The sequence below is a fragment of the Euprymna scolopes genome, chromosome 14 (genome assembly GCF_053919585.1).
Source record: "Euprymna scolopes isolate OS-2025 chromosome 14, ASM5391958v1, whole genome shotgun sequence".
In the NCBI taxonomy this organism is placed as follows: Eukaryota; Metazoa; Mollusca; class Cephalopoda; order Sepiida; family Sepiolidae; genus Euprymna; species Euprymna scolopes.
In genome coordinates, this window is record NC_136495.1 from 155,396,041 (window position 1) to 155,415,823 (window position 19,783).

Consider the following 19,783-nt stretch of genomic DNA (forward strand, 5'->3'; position numbering starts at 1 on the left):
GAACATTGGCTGATGAAAACATTAATCCACAAGCAATAATTATAATGAATCTGATTAGTTAACTAGCCAAACTGCACACTGTGTGCATATATAAAAACACCAGAGAACAAAAATTTCATTTGGTGATTTCCTACAAAGATGAAATGTGAAAGATTCTGTGTAGCTTAATTGCCATATATTTTCATAACTTATATAGCATTTTGATTTTCATGTGAATGGGTGTGTTTTTGTAAAGTTTTTGTTAATGTTTCCATTACTAGCAGATGTTTTCACATCATGCATCAACTTTTCAAAGATTAATGATACTATTTAATTTTACAAAAACACTTTCTGGCCATGGAGCCAAAGACAATATAGGTGAGAGAAATATGTGTGTGTTTTTTTTATTATTCATTATGCTATTTTAGTACAAAATTAAAGACTCGTGTTGATATTTCTATATTCATTTAAACATCTTCCTTTAGTTCCCAACTTTAAGAAATTTAACTATTCATTAAATGTTGTAACAGCCTATGCTAACAGGTATATCTTTCAAAATATTTTGTTCTTCGTTTCCTTCTTTTTCTTAAGTACAACCAGAAAGTCTATAATATTTCCATATATATATATATATATATATATATATATATATATATATATATATATATATTCCTACTATCACCGCTACTGTTGCTCAACGCCAGCTCAGATGGACTGGTCATGTTGTCCGAATGCCGGATCTCCGCCTCCCAAAACAGATTTTCTACTCTCAGCTTGTTGAGGGAAAGCATGCCCAGGGTGGCCAAAAGATGAGGTATAAGGACAACATCAAAGTAAATTTAAAGCGGTTTCACATGGACCTTGAGACATGAGAGGACGTGGCTGGGAGCAGGTTGGCATGGAGGAGCGCTGTCCACAAAGGTGCTGCGCTTTATAGCAGTGACCTAAATCAAGCTGCTGAGGATAAGCGCAAGCACAGAAAGGACAGATTATCAATCAGACACACTCCACCCCACCACCACTACCTTTATCTGCCCAAATTGCACAAGAAAAATTGGGTCTAGGATTGGGCTCTATGCTCATCTGAGGACCCACAGAAGCCACAACGGAGGACAGTCTTACTTGGACGCGAGTGACCGATGATATATATATATATATATATATTGTATCTATAAAAAATGTTATAAGGAGATGTATTTTTTGTATTGATTTTCTGTATTAATTTCAACAGTGCTCAATGTCTGAATAGAACTAGGTAGTAAGTTATGGAAATGTATTTATGTCAATCTAGTTATGCAGACTTCTTACATTTAATCTCCATAGGGAATTGTTAGCCTGGCGATTCTCTATGGAGATGAAACATGGACACTTCTATGTAGCTAGATTGTCATAAATATATTTCCATAACTTACCATGTGTTTATATATATATATATATATATATATATATATATATATATATATATATATATATACATATATATTTCACAAACACATGTTTTGGCTTCTACAACACGGCTGAATCTAGCTAACTTTAAAACCAGGAACCCTAGTGACTAAAGTCTAACACCTTTACCACTGGGCGATAAAAAACTTACTACTAGCAGAGGAGATCTATTGCGTATGTTGTCATGTATATAGGTGAGTACTTGTGAATTTTCTCAACTGATTATAAATGAAGGGAGAGGGTGTAAACATTTTGGGGAGTGTTTAGAGAACGCAAGTCTGCAAATACAATTAAATATTCCTGATAGATTGGTTGTTGAAATGAGGCCAGAAATCCAAGTTTGATATTTATTGGTGCTTAAGAGAAATACAATGAGTTTCAAGCAGCACAAATCTCGCAGATCATTTATTAATTGCACACGTAAGTACAAGTTATTTCTACGTGGTATCGTTTTTATTAGACATTGGTTTTACTGTTTATTTAGTTATATAGTTATTTCTATGAGTTATCACTTATATTAGGTAACATTTCTACTAGGCATTATTCCTGCAAGGTATCATTTCTACAAGCTATCATTCCTATGAACTATCATTTCTACTAGTATTTGCAAACAGGAAAGACTTATATCTGCCAAGTGTAAACAAGTGTTCATGAAATGTAGGTTTCAAATCGTACATCAAAATATGTAGGGGGGGGATTATGTTGTTTTTAGTTATTCACAGTCTGTATACATGGGTCCTTTTAATTCTCAATCCTTTTATAGTTTCTTTTTTATGCAATTTTTACTTCTTTTCATTGCTAAAAGAAATACAAGGAGACATCTGCTGAGTGTCCTAAAGGTTTTATTTTGGAGAAAATTGACTTGCACCAAAAAGAGAGATTAAGGTTCTTTTAGTTATTTAGCTAAACTTAGCTGAAATAGTGACATGAGGACAGAAATATCAATGTAACATTTCACATTTAGTGATTATCAAAATTTTCTTTCTACATTGTGCAAACCCTGGCAGACTCGCATTATTTGATGTTGCCTGTTCAACCTCCACAGACACTGATTTGAAAACCTTTGTTTTCTCTCAGCATTTATTATCTTGACTCGTACTTTTGTTTTGTCGAACTCATCTGACCTTTTGTTCTGTCTAACCTCCATATCAACCATCCTTGATTCAATCCTGAGAATGATTGTTTTGGAGATTTGGGTTATCATGACATGCACTCAATGTTCCTATGCTAAACTCCATACTAACTAATCTAATCGCCATTGACACAAGGTCCCTTATATGTAAAAAAAAAATTAAGAAAGGAACGTTTGATTGCCATGTTTTATGTGTTTAATATATATTTTAAAAAGTTTTTGTTGATTTAAAATTTCATCTTGAAAAACTGTGTTCATAACAATACCACTTCTCTCTTAATTTCATGTCAACAAGCTTACGTCTCGTTTGTAAAATTTCATATGTCAACAAGCTTATGTCTCGTTTGTAAAATTCTTTAGGTTTTGATGTGAAATATGAATTAAACTCGTGTTTAATCTCCTCTTGGGATGTTAGTCCAAGATCATCTAAACCCTCGAAATAAGTGATAATCCAAGGGAGCTAGGTCAGGAAAATATGCAGGATGAGACAATATTTCCTGGCCAAATTCTCCTAGGAAATCGTTGGTCAGTAGTGCTGTGTGAGGACAGGAAGATGATTCCCTTTCTGTTGATTCAAGATAAATTTTAGAGTCAACCTGGGTCGCAGAACAAGATATGAATGACGCTTTAGTAATTTGAAAAAAAAAAATTAATAAATTAATCATGGCGATATATTTTTTAAAGTCATAACAAATGCACAAAATAAATTACAATGGTTTAAATTTTTTACGCTAACCTGATCGTTTATTGGTGAGTAAAGGAGAGTAACCCTTTTCTCAACAGTTTTCGATCACACAAGCACCTTTAGCCGATTTTAGAAGTGTAAGGTAATTGGATAACTGTTAAGTTTTGAGACATTTGTGTTGAACAAAGATGGCGGCGTAGTTCAGATCAGTAACCAAGATGGCGGCGAAGAATTAAATGCAGTCCATGACGTAGCTGACCTTTTGTTCTGTCTTAACCTCCATATCAACCATCCTTGATTCAATCCTGAGAATGATTGTTTTGGAGATTTGGGTTATCATGACATGCACTCAATGTTCCTATGCTAAACTCCATACTAACTAATCTAATCGCCATTGACACAAGGTCCCTTATATGTAAAAAAAAAATTCTATGTAGCTAGATTGTCATAAATTCTATGTAGCTAGATTGTCATAACTATATTTCCATAACTTACCATGTGTTTATATATATATATATATATACATATATATGTTTATATATATATATATACATATATATATATATATATATATACGATTTTTATAATAATTTTGCGACGTTTTGATTGGTTGTTTAGCACAACCGTTGGTTATAAAAATGATTGGCGAATCCATTTGTCTCATACCCCCATTACAAGTCAAAACCTTTTTACAATAACAATCAAATACTTTTAAAAAGAAAAAAAAAAAAAGCAAATCTTACAATATCGAAAAATAGTGAGAAAAAAAAAATATATAGCATTTAATAATATCACATAATATCTTGGGATTCTCCGTTTGGGAATTCCATGAACGGATAAAATAACATTTTACTCTATTTTATACAAATAGGAAATAAGAGTAAAAAAGTAGTAACATGTGGTGCAGGTGTGGGAGAAGGAATGCACAGGGAGTTTCTTTCATTGTAAGGCAACAGCCAGAGGGCTTGTCTGCTCCACCCACCCTCCTATGTGGGCAATAGTTCAGAGCAATTAAATTCCAATCCAGGGCTGACCATAAGATATTTAAAGATTTCTTCCTCTCCTCCTCCAAATAGACATCGCATATCAATCTCCAAAATAATTAAAAAATCTCCGTTATTCTCCCCCCCCCCTACACATTTCTCCAAATAGTATATTCCTTCAGTTGAATAGAGTAGTTCTCTAAGGAGGTCATACAGATGTAAGCCAAACAAACTAAACTCGTGTGTGTGTGTACCTTATTGAAAGAAAGGTTTGAGGATCTAAAACTAGCAGGTTGCCTGGTCGTAAGATACATTTAAATATTTTAATTCATGCAAATTACATATTTATTATTATAGAGACAATTCTCTATTCTATATTATTATATTGAACCTAGCATATAATAGTGAGATCAAAACTATATATATATATATATATATATATATATATATACTAGCGGGAGTACCCGGCGTTGCCCGGGTGTTTAAAGATGTGTGTGTATTTGGGGGTTCAAAACAAAAGAATAAGCGAAGTAACAACCCTGTTTATATATATATATATATATATATATATATATATATATATATATATATATATATATATATATATATATATACGTATATTAAAACAATGTTAAAACTTCTCTTAAAAAATCGTTGCCCGGGTGTTTGTGTTGGGGGGGAGGAGGCTTAAAAAAAATCAGTTTTGGTAAGTAGTTAGGATCGAACCCGAAGCCTTGAGGCGAAGGTGGAAAATAAAGTGTGCAAAAAACCTGACACGTTACCTGCTCGGCCAACAAAGAGCAACTGAAATACGTTTCAATTTATTAAAGTATTAAAAACAGAATTGACACGTGCCCGCAATAAAAGTTAACTCCGCTCATTCTATTTGACCTCATTAATGAGGTCAAATAGAAGTCGCAGAGTTAACTTTTACTGCGGGGCAGCTTTTAGGTTTGTTTACCCAACTTTGGCCGGTTGTTTCCCCAAGATGTTGGGGAGGGGGAAACCAGCTCCCCATAAAAGGGGGATTGTCCAAATTGAATAGCAATTGTCTGATATAAGGAGTTTGGCCCTACATTGATCAAAGCTGATTGCTTCTGGACGTTCCCCGGTGCGATTGCCAGGAACAGCGTGTTAGCTTTGAATTAGTTTCGGTTTAATACAAAAAAAGCTGAACAAACACAAGACGGGCTGAAATAGCAATAATTTTGTAAAAATCGACGTAAATAAATCTAGATGCAACGCGCGTTTGCAAATCGTACATATTATGATCTAGGGTATATATAAACACTTCTGAGCAATAGTACCCCAACCCCGGGACCGTCAACGAAAAAAGCCTTTTCGGGACATACAAAAATGCGAGTGCCGCATTTGCCTTTTATATATATAGACTAGCGGGGGTACCCAGCGTTGCCCGGGTGTTTAGAGGTGTGTTTGCTTGGGGGGGAGGGGTAAATCAAAACAAAAGAATAAGCGAAGTAATCACCCTGTTTAAATATTATAAAAAAATGTTAAAACTTTAAAAAATCGAAAATAAAAAAACTAACGCAAGACAAACGAACGCTGTTTAAATTTCTTAAAATCGGAAAAACGAAACAGAAAACGCGAATGTGATGGAAAGAAAAACAGAAAGACGAACATTAAAACTTCTTTAAAAAATCTGAAAAATAAAACCCCCCCATAAAAAAAACATGTGAAAAATGGCTTAAATAACCCTGTTTCAATATTAAACCTTTAAAAATGAAAAATTTAAAAAAAAAAAAAAAAAAGAAGACATCTCTCACCACGATTCGAACTCACAACTCAAGATAAAGTGTGCAAAAAACATGACACGTTACCGCTCCGGCCAGCAACGAGGAGTAGCTAAAACGCGTTTGAATTTATTTATATAAGTCAAAACAGAAATGACACGTGTCCACAATAAAAGTTAACTCTGCTACTTCTATTTGACCTCATTAATGAGGTCAAATAGAAGTCACGGAGTTAACTTTTGCTGCGGGGCAGCTTTTAGGTTTGTTTACCCAACTTTGACTGGTTTTTTCCTCAAGATGTTGGGGAGGGGGAAATCAGCTCCCTATTGTCCAGATTGAATAACAATTGTCTGATATAAGGAGTTTGGCCCCACATTGATCAAAGCTGATTGCTTCTGGACATTCCCCGGTGCAGGTGCTGGGAACACGCCTTAGCTTTGAATTAGTTTTGGTTTTATACAAAAAAGCTGAATGAACACAAGACCGGCTGAAATAGCAATAATTTTGTAAAAGTCGCTGTAAATAAATCTAGAGGCGACCCACGTTCCCAAATCGTAGATATTATTATCTAGGGGCTATATAAACAGTTCTAAGCAATAGTACCCCCCCCCCCGGACCGTCGGCGGAAAAAGCCTTTTCGAGAAATACAAAAAATGTGCGCGCATTTGCCTTTTACATATATAGAAGACTAGCAGGGGGGTACCTGGCGTTGCCTGGGTGTTTGGAGGTGTGTGTGGTTTTGGGTAAATCAAAACACCCAGGTGTTTGTGTTTGGGGGGGGGTAAAATAAAATAAAAAAGCTTTGGTAGGTAAGTATGAGGATCGAACCCGAACTCTTGAGGCGAAGTTGGAAATTAAAGTGTGAAAATAAAAAACGTGTGACGTTAACTATTGGGCCACCACGAAATACTAACGGAAACACGTTTGAATTTATTTAATTATTTAGAATTGACAGATGCACGTTTTAATGACTTAATGAGGTCAACTTTGACTGCGGGACAGTATTTTATTTACTGCGGGAATGCTTTTTTATTTTTATTTTCCAAGATATTTGATATAAGGAAAATTTCCACATTGATCAAAGCTGATTGCTTTCGGACATTTCCGGCGATCGCGACCGGAAAAAATACCGCCAGAATTAGTGTCGCTTTTATTATACGAAAAAGCCTAATCCATATGCGGCGAGCGAAAAATGTTGAGTATTTATCTTTTCAAAGTCAAGCAAATTAAATAGACAGGCGACCTCTGTTAACTCGTAGATATTATGATTTATATGTTATATAAAAAGTTTTAAGAAGTTGTGAGCTGACCGACTGCTTCTTGAAAAAAGCCTTTCTTGGACATGCCCAGAAAGCGAACATACATTTTCGCTTTTATATATATATATATATATATATATATATATATAGAAGATGATTTTAATGCCATCACCTAGAATCAAAGCCAAAACATAGAACTCTCCACCCTCATTCCTTAGCGTCTGAGCCATGCACACACACACACACACATATATATATATATTCACTTGTTGTCATCCCTTTTTTAAAAGATGGAATTGCCCAATCATCAAAAACAAGATTCAAGCAAGTATGCCTGGACAGCCCACAGAGTTATATAATTACTAAGATTAAGATAATGGAAATGTTTCTTTCATCTTTAAGATCGCTATAGAGCAGATTTTGTCTGAGACAGGTTAAGTTTTGGAAAATAAAACACTAATTTCAGTTTATTCCTTTCATAAACAACTCGGCATTTTCTTTAATGTTTCTTAGGCGTTTCTTCAGACTAGGGAGAAGAGGGGTCGTTTAGTAGTTCTCTGGATGCATCCTTAGTTTTATTTGGACGGTTTTGTTAAGGTCCTAAACAGAAACAATAAATGTAAATTCCCAGCATTACATTTGGTAAGTGGTATATAATAATCCAAAATCTTCGGTAGAGTAGGTGTGTTTGAATGCATTTTCTGTCTTTTAACTTGGTGTTGCCCCGGGGGCCATACGGTATTATACTTTTATTAAGTATGAGTTAATTCAAAGTACTCGATATCCTAGATAGAGCAGGTGTTGCCCAGGAGTTATGAATATCCTAACCCAAACAATTCTGCATAGAACAGGTGTTTATAAATGCAGCATTTCCTGGGCAAAATATTGCCACTGTATTTTGTTATAACATTGTATGCCAGAAAACGTATTATGCATTGTCAGATATCAGTGTACAATATCCTAGATATTGCATGTTTATGCAATAAATGTTTCAATCAGTCATATTTTTTTTTTTTTTTTGCAGTTTTGCTTATGAATTACAAAATATCTGATATTTCTCCAAAACCTCTGTCCAGACTAAAACTTGCTGCGATGGATTCAAATGTTCTGAAATAACAGCAAGGGAAGACTTGATTCCAAATATTTCTCATGTTATATCTCCTTTCTTTGGTTTTCATACATAAAGTAAAATTCACAGTATATAAGGATTATTTGATACTGGAGATATTCATAAAGGTACCCTATTTCCAACAGAAGGGAGATATGAGAAATATTTGGAATCGGGTCTCCACCTGCTATTATTTCAGATAATTTGAAAGCATAGCAGCAAGTTTTAGTCTCCTCTCCATCAAGGCCAGAGGTTTTGGGGATATATATATATATATATATATATATATATATATATATATATATATATATATATATATATATATATATATTGTGTTAGATAGGTATATAGAAGAGATGTAGAAGGCTATCATAATTGGTTCCTTTTTTATATTTATTTCGTCGGAATCCTATTTCCATTATTCTCATATAGATATATAATTTAAAGGGGGGTTAGAACAGTAGTCTAAAGAGCAGATTGTATTTTAATGTGATAGTAAAATTACTAATTTAATTAAACTACAAGAAAAAAATTGCTCGTTGTAATGCAGATATATAATAAGCTCGATAGGCAAATATCCTAGACCTACTTTAATATTTAGTAATGTGATTGATAATTTAAAATTTAAAATTAAAAATCTGTTTCATAAGAAGGAACACAACATGCTGATGAGGAGACTTTCTTTTAAAAAAAAACTATATGTTAAAATTATTGTTCATGACTTAATGTCTATCGCAATAAAAACATCGTTTCCGAAACGATCGTACAAATTATTGACTTTGTTGTGTTCCTTCTTATGAAACAGATTTTTAATTTGAATTTTAAATTATCAATCACATTACTAAATATATATACGAGGGGCGTGCAATAAGTAATGCCCTGACCCACTTCCCAAAGAAGTAGAGCAACGAAACTTGGCACAGTTATTAGTCTTTCTCTACATGGATTTATAGATTGTCACTTGTTTTTGTCTTTCTTCCTCAACACTGTCTGTATTTCATTCTCTGTATTGTGATAACCTTCTAAATATCTTCTATATACATATATATATATATATATATATATATATATATATACAGTAGAATCCTGGGATATGGTGGCTCCAGGATACACATTTTTCAGGTTACGATGTGGAATACGGTGTTTTCCGGACCCTGGTTACGGTATTTGCCCTGCCTTACTGTGTTATTTATAATGTTATTTGATTATATACATGTGTATTATATACTGTACTGTATTTTGTTTCTAAATTTTAATGCCGTAAGACAGATTTTTACTCTATATGTACACACACAGTAGAAGGGCTAAAGTTAAGATATCTTAAATTTAAAAAAGATTTCCTATATTGTATGTTATTACGTGTCAAGTTCTTAAAAGATAAAATGGAACCATCAATTTGTGTTTTGTATGTTGAGGAGTTGTGCCAGAGTTCATTTTGATGTGAATGACTGATAGGCATTGTTTGTGAAAAAATGTTAAAAAGATAAACAACAATATTAGCCATTCCAGGTTAAATAGCAGAAGAGAAAAAAAACAAAGTTTATCAGCATGTCTTATTCTAAAAAGCATGTCAACGTAAAACAATCTAGCTTTCCTCAACTTTATTTTTATTAAATGTTACTAGCTACATGTAAAAAATGTGTTTGATAGCTTCATCAACTGCTGAAATTGAGTCCTTCTTTTCTGGCTTCAGCAACCGATGACAGACTAAGTATACACTATCATCTTATTTCAGTTGACAGACTAAGTATACACTATCATCTTATTTCAGTTGACAGACTAAGTATACACTATCATCTTATTTCAGTTGACAGACTAAGTATACACTATCATCTTATTTCAGTTGACAGACTAAGTATACACTATCATCTTATTTCAGTTGACAGACTAAGTATACACTATCATCTTATTTCAGTTGAGAGATTATGGCCAAGAAAGGTTTCTTTGACACTGTGTACTTTCTACTGTCAAAGCAGATATCGAAAGATTTTACCAAAGAAATTTGACTGATCAACTACGGTGAAGCTTTGTTTCTGAATTTTTGAGATGAGGATTAGTTATTCAGATTACTGAAGAACTCCAGAAGAGTGTAACTTACAAATGAATTTTAGTGTCGTTTGCAATGTGGGTTCAACCTTCACCTTCCAGAAGAGCGTAACTTATAACTGAATTCTGAATCCTCAATGTGGGCATCATTAAAAATACAATTGTAAATTACTTAGGGCTTCTGCCTAGTCATGGAACAAGAACATGCTAACTCTGTAGATTAAATAAAGCAATCTGTTCAAAATTCCATACGGGTTGTCAAGTTCGGCAAGATAAGCTTGGAGAAGGATGGAGACTACATTAACTGAAACGTTGTGTGAATAACACTCAAGATGAGAACAATAGTTTGAAGAATCTCAATTATACAAAGTACAGTAAGGATACTCATTTTATGCAGTTTTCTTGCAGAAATAAAAACATCTTTGCTAAATCGATCTGGCAATATGTTCAAGTATTTAATAGAATAGAAAGGAAAGTTTTTTTGCTAAATTACATATATGAAATCGAATTAACATGAAATTGATGAATACCTATATTATGCAAAAAGGATTAGGATAATTTTTATAATCCGAGTTTAAAATTAAATCTAGAATTTGAATATCGACTCTTTGTCCTTGCAGCTATTCAATTACTTCTTTAGAAATATGGTTATTTATGTCTGTATAAAGCAGACTGGAGTTGGTAGCCCAGAACGTTTGACTTTGATTCCTAAATTTTAAAAGGTTCAACTCCAACCTAATCTAGCAACATCGGACGTAGATGTATTTTTTTAAAAAAATGATAAAAACGGTATTTTTCACGTGAGGTTAGATTAAGCAAAAAAGTGAAAAATTCCATTAGAAGTTAGAATCAGGGCTATGTGTGATGATATTGTGGATGTTTACAAGGGGTGTGCAATGTAATGCCCCTGACCCACTTCCCATAGCAGTAGAGCAATGAAACTTGGCACAGTTATTAGTCTTTCTCTACATAAGAACCACCCAGAGTTATGCATTTCTCCCATTGCTTGATGCAGCTCTGGAGATCGTTTTTGTAGAACACCCCAGGTTGGTCCTCCAACCACGATGTGACTTCAGAAATCAAGGCTGCATCATCTGGGAAACGCTTTCGTTTCAAAAACAACTTCATGGCTAGGAAGAGGTGAAAGTCAGAGGGTGCAAGGTCATGAGAGTAGGGAAGATGGGGAAGTATTTCATAACCACACGCCCGTGCTTCTGATCTGCCGACATGCGAGTTCTGGACCGGAGTGTTGTCTTGCAGAATGAGGGTACCTTTGCTGATCTTGGCCCGCCTCTTAATTTTGATAACTTCCCTCAATTTCCTCAAAAGTGAAACATAATATGCTCCTGTAATTGTGGTACCCTTTGCCAGGAAATCTGTTATCACTACTCCATCCTGGTCCCAGAAGACTGTGAGCATGACCTTGCCAGCGGAGGGCTGCACCCTTGTCTTCTTTGGAGGTGGTGAGTCCAAGTGCTTCCATTGCATTGACTGGGCTTTGGTCTCTGGATCATAGTGATGGACCCAGGTTTTATCCTGTGTAATCAGTCTTTTGAAAAACTTTGACTCCTCTTCTTGGCACATCTCCAAATTCGTCCTCGAGCACTCAACACGTTCTCGCTTCTGGAATGGTGTGAGCAACCTGGGAATCCATCTGGCAGACACCTTATGCAAATGGTCATGAATGATAGTTTCCACAGACCTGTACTAATCTTGACATCTTGGGCTATTTGGTGAATAGTAATGTGCCGATCTTCCAAAATGGCAGCCTCAACTTGACAGATGCCTCATCAATGGCAGAAGGGGGCGACCAGGTCTGGGAGCTGTTTCCACAGACTTCCGGCCATGTTTGAATTCACGATGCCAGCGTTTTACAAGGTCATATGATGGGTCATTATCACCATAAGTTTCTTTCATTTCATCAAAAGTCTCCTGTGGTGTGCGTTCTTTCAAATACGAAAACCGGATCACTGCTCAACATTCAACAGGCTCCATTTCACACCTGACTCAGTTCAAACACCTGTAAAACAGAAACCACAATTATTTCAGAGCTGTAATTTGCCACATAACCCGTAGAGATATAAATCAGTGCACATACAAAATTTCAGCTAGATTAGACAACTGGAAGTGGATCAGGGGCATTACTTATTGCACGCCCCTCGTATCTCTCTTTCATGGCAGGAAGAGGTGTCACAAGGTCAGGAAAGTGGAATTTGAAAAGTCAACGCTCTAGAGGAAGAGCACTTTGGCCTGAAAAAATGTCTGGACCACCCCATCAGCATTCTCTAGTAAGGGTGCCACAGGCAATTAGCAATAAACTAATCCCTTCTCAAAGAGTGAGAAGGCAAAGCCAGATAGGATGGATCTTGTAGAACTGCACAGGACGATAGAGCATATCGCAATCAACAAATTTCCATCTTAACAATAACCTAGACTGTGGTGGCTTTGGAACTAAGGAAAACTGGTGTTTTTGTTTGGTACACTTAGCTGATAAAATCTCCTTTTCTGAACCATGGAAGAGAGTGGTTGTGTTTGGGACAGCTGGTCCCATCCTCTATGATGGATGGAGGGGGGGGGGGATACCGTGTACATATCCTGTAAAAGAAAACCTCTGAAAGCATTGTTAGTCTTAAAATGATTTAATGCTGTATTTATTAATAACTTTTACAACTGCGTGAGGGAAAGAGATCAACATCTCTATGTATCATCTACACAACAAGACTGCACCTGTTTATGTGATGAGCTCTGAATAATATTTTTTTTTTTATAGAAATCGCTCCAGACAAGTCATGAAGGCACTTGATGTAAGAATATAATATATATATTACTGCATGATCAAACTCTAGCCAACAATGAGTTTTTGATACATACATTTCTACCCAGAAAACAATAATTCTTCCCCCTTTGTCAGAAACGTCGCTCATTGACTGTGAGGATTAAAGGACAAAATAAGGGAAGCAAGTTACAAGGGGTAGTAAATTAAAGCTCCACTTTGTACTCCCCTCTGTTGGCATTGGAGAATTGGTTGATCGTAGTGCTACACTATGGACCATTCTTCTGTTAGTAAGATTAATTTTTATAGCCTATGCTATTTATAGCATTTTGATTTGAAAGAGGATGGGTGTGATTTTCAAGGATTTATGAATATCAGCGTTTTCAAAGAATTCAGTTTAAAAGAAAAATGTTGAAAACAAAATCGTGGCATTAGTAGCCCAAACTCGATCCAGATTCCTGAAATATTGAAAGATCCATTACAGCTCTGGAAATTTTATTATTACATGGAAATATTGAAAGTCAACATGTTGCTTGAATCCGCATCAATATACAGCAGCATGGAACACATGGAGCATCAAAAATAAGATTTACTAAGCATCACATATTAGGGGAGGAGGCTGGCACAGACACTATATATAGTTTACTTATCTCTTTGAAACTAGAACTATTCCAATAGAAATAAGCTCTCTAGAATATTCCATTTTTTTAAGCAACAAGAATCAATTTGACCACCGGATTTTCTAAAACTCCATAATTTATATTTTAGAAATACGAATAAAAATCTTTGTAATCCAATGGATTTATCCTAACTTAATCCTGAGAATTAAGTGTGTGTGTGTGTGTGTGATTCCTACAGATGTTTCTGTTTTTTGTTGAGAATATTCAATACAAGATAATCTTCATTTATATACTTTAATATTTATATTTTTCTTGATAGTTCTAAAAGTACAGATCAGTTCATATTATGCGTCAACTGTTCAGCCATTTTCTTTACTAATTTTTTTTCATTTAGCCTTGTTTCATGAGGATCACTCTCTCTCTCTCTCTCTCTCTCTCTATATATATATATATATATATATATATATAGATATGTGTGTGTGTGTGTTTGTGTATACATATAATTTATTATCAGTGTTTGTATATTTTAAATGAAAAAAGAAATTTCAGAATGTGCCATCATTTTTTGTTTGTTTTTTTGTTTTTCTGTAAGTCTAAACTCTGCATAGTTTTGAATTGTTTATAGCAAAAGTATTTTAATTTTGAAGAAATATTTGTTTTAAAACTATTCAAAATGGCAGCCACTCAAACAGATGTCCATCGTCAATTTTTTGGTTGCTGAGATTAAATGCCAACCATGTGACATCTACAGAAGAGCGTGTGATGCGTGTATAGAAATGTAAGGGTTGGTGAAAAAAAGAAATGTTTACAAATTGTGTCTAACTAGCATTCAAGATGTAAGCAATCTCACAATGCTGAGTACACATTTGGGATGGTGAATTCAGTTAATGTGTACATTTCGGCAGAAGAGGTAAAATGAACAGCTTTTCTGAAAATATGACAAATCCTGTGTATACAGCATAGAAAAGCCTTTTAAAATTACATTAATGTAAAACCTTGTTTGGTACTTGATCATCCTTTTGTTCAATTAGTATACATATTTTAGGTTAACTTGGATGTCTTCAAGTCTAACGTAAACAAATTCCTGATTAATCGCCCCCTTAAGTAAGACACTTTATCAAATCTCCAATACCAACTATTACTATGATATTATCCCATTGATTATTGTACACACAATAACCCTTATCCTCGAATGGCTTCCGGGTCTTGATAAGTGGTGATCCCCCATATAAAAAAAAAAAAATTTTTTTTTTTTTTTTTTCATTACTTTTAATTATGAATTCTAGATGAGAAAATTTATTTCCTAGGATGTTGAAAATATATAGTAGTATTCCCCCCCTCTCTCTCTCTCTCTCTCTCTCTCTCTCTCTCTCTCTCTCTCTCTCTCTCTCTCTTTCTCTCTCTCTCTCTCTCTCTCTCCTTCTTCTCTCCCTTATTTTTTAACCATAGATATGTAAATGTTATTTACTTCCTTCCCACCACAGGAAGATGTGACAGGAAGTTAAGGTAAAATCAAGCTATTGCTTAAAAATTGCCTGGTCAGCCCCATCGGGATTCCCCGGTAGGGGCGCTTCAGACGGTAGGCAATAAACTTAACTCCACTTGAAAGACAGGTGACACTGGCCTTCTAAAGCTGCATAGGGGGAAGGCCATTTGAAAAATGGCTCGTACTATGTTGGTTTTTGAACCGAGTTAATTAAGCCTAGTGAAGATATGTTGATAAGATAATCAATTCTAAATAATGTGTGTAAAATGAAAGGTTTTAACTTGGTAAAAGTTTCAAAAAATCTCTTTCTCTGCAAATGGAATTGGCAAGTTGCAATGAAGATGCACAGCAATTTTGTATTTATGGTTTAATTATTGAAAGTAACATTTATTAGTCTTTTCTGTTAAAAGCACCTCTTAGAAGATGCACATCAATTATTAACGTTTGAAAGAGAAATATTTCCACCTTGTTACGTTTAGTATCGTCCTATTATCGTTAACTGTTGATTCTAGTGCTTGTTTTTTTGTTTGTTTTTTTTTCATTTTGTTATTTTTAATAACTTGAAACGTCAAGAAAACCTGCCACCTCATCACTTGATGCATTTAATCTGATTAAGATTTTAGTCATTCCATGCGCACATTGAATCTGACTCATTCAAATTTATCTGAACAATCGTAAAACAATCTCCATCAGTTGTTGTTTATATTTTTAACAGTTTAGTACCTTACTCTATCTTATGACTTTTTAAAAGTCTTCTACCTTTCTCTGGTGCTACCAGATTAGGTTCTCTAAAGATATTGGCTTCCTGACTTAAGGTCCTGGATATGACCTTAAACTATATCCAGTGGTGAGGCCCCAGCTTGCGGGCTTTGGGGAGTGTGGAGCCACCCTTTAATTGCCATTGCTCCCAGGTCCACTCTGACCCAGAGTGGTAGTACCTGTTAGGGTCCCAACTATGGGTTAAATAGAAACCGACTTGAAAACAACAAATATATTCTATTAAAAAAATTTTCTTCAAAATCTTTGGATTCGCCATTAAATAACCCGAAAAGGGTTGATATGCCGTGAAACAAAAACAACCAAACCAAACCAATCTTGACTTAAATGCACTAAACATTGATGTTGTTAGCATTTTTTTTCTTTCCCCTTTGCAAAACTCAATTATGTTTTACAAACACAGAAACATTTTTCTCTACAAAACAACCAAACTGAACACCATGTATGAATATTTGAAGCATAAAAACTTTTGCCAAAATGATTGAACCCAAAAAAGGTTGATATGCCAAAAAACAAAAACAACCAAATTTCTCTGCTTATCAATATATATCTGATTATATGTAGCTTGTCTGCTTAATATTTTACTCTATATAGTTTTTTTTTTTAACTATTGGTTCATTGCTTATTAAGGACAAGTGTCACTTGAAGGTAAGGGTTAATGTGACATAATGATTATCAGGTGAAAGATGATGAGCACTATGGGAGTATGAATTTCATGTGATTTATTTTAATGAATCTTAATTTGGATAAATTTCCTGCAAGTCGGATTAATTTGAATCCTCAAATCTACTTCTGTTTTATAGAAATCTCTTCAGACATAGCATGAAGCCACTTGCTCTAAGAAGCTAACAAGAACAAAAGATGATTATCACAAAGATAGGAAATGCCTATTGGCCTCAATCTTGAAAATAGCAAGGCTATGGATAGGAGGAAAACAGTCAGCAGGAAGGGAGTTCCACAAGCTGCAATTTTTGGAAAGAATCAACTGGAATAGGAAGCTGTATAACAATGTGGTATTAAAATGGTGAATTGATGGCGACCACTAGATCAGCGAGTCAAACGAAATATGTATACTAATGTTTTAAAATACTCCAAATGGAAATTTGGGGAATATTTATTGTGTTTAATATCTATAGCTCAAATTTTAATAAAAGCTATCTTAATTTTCACAAAGGAGCTTAGAAATTACCTTTACATAAAACTAAATTAAACTAAATATAGCTCATATTATCCAATTTTATGTCTAACAGCTGTAGTCTAAAATTCATAATAATCAATTAATTACCACCCACCTCCCCACAAGCATACTTATCTTAATATATAAGTAGATATATCATTTAACAGTCATTAATTGCTCAATTAGTGGACTAATATATATATATATATATATAAGTCTATAATTTTCCACTCTCTCAATTTACTTCATTAATTTAATTGCATGACCAAATCCAAATCCAACATTAGATTATACAGCAAAATACTAATTCTTCTATAAAGGATTATTAGAATATTATCTCTATTTTTCAAATCATTTTTGTTCTTTTATAAGATTCCAAAAATTTCATCTATCACAATAGATAAAAAATGTATCAGTTGATTTAAGTGTAATTTTTTTGTTTTTCCTTCCATATAAATTACTGCCATTAGCTAAATAATTGATTTAAATTTTCAATTATTAAAGTATAGTTTGTTCCTCCATTTATTTTTTTAACTACTATGTTTAACTTGGTGGAGTTGTATAAAATATGCATCATCATCATCATCATCATCATGGCATTTGTGTCTTTTTTTTTTTTTTAATTTTTTTTTATCATTTTAATAATTTTTGTCTGTCATGGACATCTATATTTTATGGAAAAGATTTTAACATTTTTCTTCTGATATTTTAAGTATTTTAACAAGATATATTTAGTGTATTTCTCAAGTTTTTAAGTTTAAAAAAAAAATTTAAGGTCGTACCTGGCCCGTATACAAATAGAGGATTGCGTCAAGTGAGATACCTTCTGGAATTGGAATAGCTAAAACATATGATGGTTCTGGTAATTATTGGACATCAAGTGCCATTTTTGGGGGCAGATAGTCAAGTTTGTGAATGAGGTCTGCATGAAACTGACGATTCTTTCCCATCAGAATGTTTTCCAATATGACTTTGTAATACTGTGGTGCATCCTCTGTTGAACGTTGGATTTATGCAGATCTTGTGACAAGCCGCTTTTTCATCAAATGTTATTCTGTTTCAACATTTCTTCTCAGGAGATGGGGGTCACTGACTTATTGACCCTCACATTTGTTAGCTCTTTGCTTCACCGAACATCTATGGCTTCTGTTTTGTTTGTTTTTTTTACACAGTGATCACCACTTATCAAGGCCCGGAAGCCACTCAGGGCTAATTCACTTCCTGCCTTCCACACTAGGCAGGCATGACTCGGCTATGGACCTCTCAAATGAGCTTGGATAGGCTAATATTAAAACTCTGACACTTTCTAAATTCCTTGTTCATTTTTAATCTTCATTAGAATTCATAAGTTCATACCTTTCCCAGCAGTGTTAGTGGGTAAATGATCATAATAGATTTTGGAAAAGTGTCTGAATTTACTGGGCATTTTATTGACATGTCAAAGAAAAAAAAACGAGTAGAAAAAAACAACAAAAAAAAACATGAAAATAAATGTGTATGATACTTAACAAAAAAGTAGTTTTCATTTTGGGAGGGAGGGATTGGCAGGAAGAAGTGTCACTTCTACCTTCAGGATTTGACAGATTGAAAATTAATACTTACAAAGAAAATGTTTGTTAATGCTATCAGGGTACTCGACATTGCCTGGCACCATGGATAACAAGATAGTAATTTAGTAAGAATTTCAAAGCTAGTTTAAATAACTTTCTATCCAATTGCTTAAATGCTTTCAAATTGTGAAAGATCACAATTTTTTTTCAATTATTAAAAAATGATTTAAATAATTGATTTGTTTTACAATTAAACCAAAATGCATTGTGTTAGATTTAATTTTCATTATACAATTATTTTTTTAATCTGATTTTAAAAATGTTTTATTTCCCCTATTGCTTTTTTTGGTCCCCCAACAAAAGGAGGGTGGACCTGTAAATTCACCCTTGCCCATTCATCTGTCCGTACTTTTCTCGATAACTATGCCTTGGAATTTTTTTGAAAGTTTGCGCAAACATTAAACATGATACGAGTCAAAAAAAGTAACAGAACAGATTTTCCGGGAAACCTCCGGTTGCTCCCCCACCCCACCCCTAGGGGTGCCTTTCGGGTTAAAATGGCTAAAATTGACACTTTTGTGCTCATTAAAAAATAATTGATGCCTTGCATTTTTATAACTCTTTCTGAAAAGAGTGTGTTTTTCAAATTGTTTATGAATGCAACTTGAAAAATAGCTTTTTTTTTTTTTTTTTTTTTTTTTTTTAAAGAACAAATGACATTTAAACATGATAAGATCATGACATTAAGTCAAATACATCAATCTTTTGGCACTTAGAAAACAATGTTCTATATTTGAATTATATTTTACCAAATAATGCATTTTTCTTTTTTCTTCAAAATAAATTATCTTAAATAATAAACAAGCTTTCAACTTAAAAAGTCCTCATCAGATTCTGATTTTGTCTTTTTTTTTTTTTTTTTTTTTTTTTTTTTTTGTAAATCATCTTTTTTTCATAACATATAAAACTCTTTTTGGATATTAATCTGTGGAGGTGTTAGTCATGGGTAGT

General features: G+C 33.8%; 1 protein-coding gene across 20 annotated transcripts in view; it reads left to right on the forward strand.

The window, feature by feature from the left end:
• The window catches only part of LOC145293296 (homeodomain-interacting protein kinase 2-like), a 288,357-nt gene that overhangs the window by 158,222 nt on the left and 110,352 nt on the right, over nucleotides 1-19,783 (forward strand). The gene's annotated exons all lie outside the window — the stretch shown is intronic.